Here is a 2,653-nt window from a genome sequence, read left to right as displayed (position 1 = left end):
TTTGGATCTATGGGAAGCTGAAACATGCAGATCATCTAAAGGCAGGAATTTCAGACCAGCCTTGCAAACATGGCGAAACCCCGTCTCTTCTAAAAATACAAAAATTAGACAGGTGTCATGGCGTGCACCTGCAGTCCCAGCTACTTGGGAGGCTGAGGCACAGCAATCGCTTGAAACTGGGACGTCGAGGTTGCAGTGAGCAGAGATTGCACAAGCAAGCAGAGATTGCATAAGCAAGCAGAGATTGCATTCCAGCCTGGCAGACAGGGTGAGACTCCGTCTTAATAATTAAATAAAGTCAATATACATGATGGAAAATCAGAGTAAAAATTATTCTCGAAAATTCTTTCAGTGACGCTCCCCAATAATATAGCATACATGGCTCTGTACTATCTCACTGTGTTTCAGGAAGCATAATATAACTTTGTATAATTTCCACCAGAGTTTGATGGAAATGGAGCTGTTTCCTCCAGTCTGCTTTGTGTAAAGTTGTCATTTTAGGGGCCATGTACTAGAAAAAGATACTTGTTTTTAATTTTTTTTCCTACCGAGTGTATATAATTGAATTAAATGAGCATTTTCTGCAACAGCACTCAACAAAACATTATAAGATAATGAGTTAATTCTACAAATAAAAACTGCAGGCTTGAGAGTAGTGACAAAAACTACAGTCTATCAGTTCAGAAACTATCATAATACATCCTTGAATGTCAAGTCTCAGTCACACTGGAAAACTGTCCTCAAATTTCCCAAAGTTGCCTGTCAGCTTTGCAACAGCTTTCCAAGAGTATATGTATCTTTTATTCCTTTACATAGAAATTGTTTGCTGATAAAGCAATTTTTTCCAAAGTATTTCTCTTTAAAAATAAGAATAAAGTCTAGATTCTAGAAAAATGCTTTCTTATATCTGGCTACAGCTCATGTTAATATTTTATGTATTAAAATGATAAACAAATATAGTTAAAACAAAACAATACAAAAATAAAAAGTATCTCCTTGCATCCCCCTCAGACACAAAATCAATTCTAGTCTTAAAAAAAAAATACTCGATGTCATTACCATATGACCCACAATTTTCACTCCTAGGCATTTGTCCCAGGAAAATGGATGTTTATGTTCACACAGAAACCTCTACACAAATATTTATAGCACTTTTATTTGTAATAATCAAAAACCAGAGACAATCTAGAAGTCCTGATTGATGAGTGATGTGGTACACACATACCACAGAATACTACTGAACCAAAAAAAGGGAACAAACTATTGACACATACAAGCTGAATCTCCAGAAAATGATGCTGGGTAAGTCAAACCCCAAAAGGTTACACACTTTAATCCCAATTATATGACATTCTTATAAAGACATAATTATAGAAATGGAGAACAAGCTAGTGGTTGCCAGGGTTAAGGAAGGAGTGAGATGGTTTGGAAGTAGGCGCGGCTATAAAAGGGCGGTATGAGGGATCCTTCTGGTGACAGAAATGTTCTCTATCTTGACTGCATCAGTGTCAATATCCAGGTTGTGATGCTTTGCTATACAGTATATTGTAAGAAGCTACTACTGGGAGAAACTGGGTTGTGTTCAACAATATCTGTATTATTTTGTACAACTGCATGTGAACTTATAAATCTGAAAAAGATAAGTTTAATTAAAAATAAAAAAGGAAATCTCTTTGGCCTAATAAATTTACAACGCTGAGATCTAAGCTTAAGAATTCATCATAAGCCCTAGGATTCTTTGTCATCATCAGATTTCATAGACCTTCTTAGTTCCTTCCCTAAGCACTCCTTCTCATCAGATATACCCCTTCACCGTGTCCACACCATAGAGGCTGGAGACCTGTCTGCACAGAAAAATTCTTCCATCTTCCTATAGCTGCTATAAAGGCCACAACAAGGAATTTCCCAATGGCAAGGTAATCTGTCATTACCTCAATGACCCAAATGCAGGGATTCTGTGAAGGAGGTGGATGTCAGCCTTCTTTACAGAGATCAAACTCTGTCAGTTAGGGCAACTTTTTCTTGTATCTGAAGTGAGCCAACAGATTTGTTTGAGGAAGAGATATTCTATTCCAGAGAGACTATCACCGAGAATTAAAATACACATAGAACTACCTTCCAAGTCTTTTTCCTCCCATAAATATAAGAGTCACATTAGAAAGTTATTTTAAATCTAATCTAATAACATCTGATTGCCAAAAGAATGACCATGATAGAAAAAGGGATTTTTTTAAAACCTTTTTTTCCAGGTATAAACATTCATTCAATCCAATAAAGACATTTTAGAAAAAAGTCAACCTATACATTTTATTGTACTTTTTCCTATACTTTGGCTAAAACAAAAAATATTCAGTGATACTATAAAATACTAAGCATTTTCAGTAAAATTGGCAATCAAGAAGAACCACCTGCTACATGACAACTGAGGATTTTAATTGGAAAAATATTGTAGCCTATAAACAGGAACATCCAAAACATATTTAAAACACTTGAGCACTTTGATTTTTCCATGTCCTTTGCATCTAGATTGAAACACATCACAGGAAATTTCAAAGACCGATGGCTGAATCTAAAAGAAAAAAAAAAATCCACTTAGTTATCATGATCATTGTCACCATCAATCCCTAATATCTTATACTTCACTGGTCACACT

General features: G+C 35.5%; 1 long non-coding RNA gene across 1 annotated transcript in view; it reads right to left on the bottom strand.

The window, feature by feature from the left end:
* Positions 1 to 2,292: 2,292 nt before the first annotated feature.
* LOC119471500 overlaps positions 2,293 to 2,653 on the bottom strand; it is a 10,385-nt gene continuing 10,024 nt past the window's right edge. Inside the window, exon 5 of the long non-coding RNA XR_005200567.1 lies at positions 2,293 to 2,569. This is a non-coding gene — a long non-coding RNA (uncharacterized LOC119471500). The remainder of the gene's footprint in view (positions 2,570 to 2,653) is intronic.

This window comes from Cebus imitator, unplaced genomic scaffold, assembly GCF_001604975.1.
Source record: "Cebus imitator isolate Cc_AM_T3 unplaced genomic scaffold, Cebus_imitator-1.0 Scaffold63, whole genome shotgun sequence".
In the NCBI taxonomy this organism is placed as follows: Eukaryota; Metazoa; Chordata; class Mammalia; order Primates; family Cebidae; genus Cebus; species Cebus imitator.
This window is presented reverse-complemented; position numbering and strand designations above follow the sequence as displayed.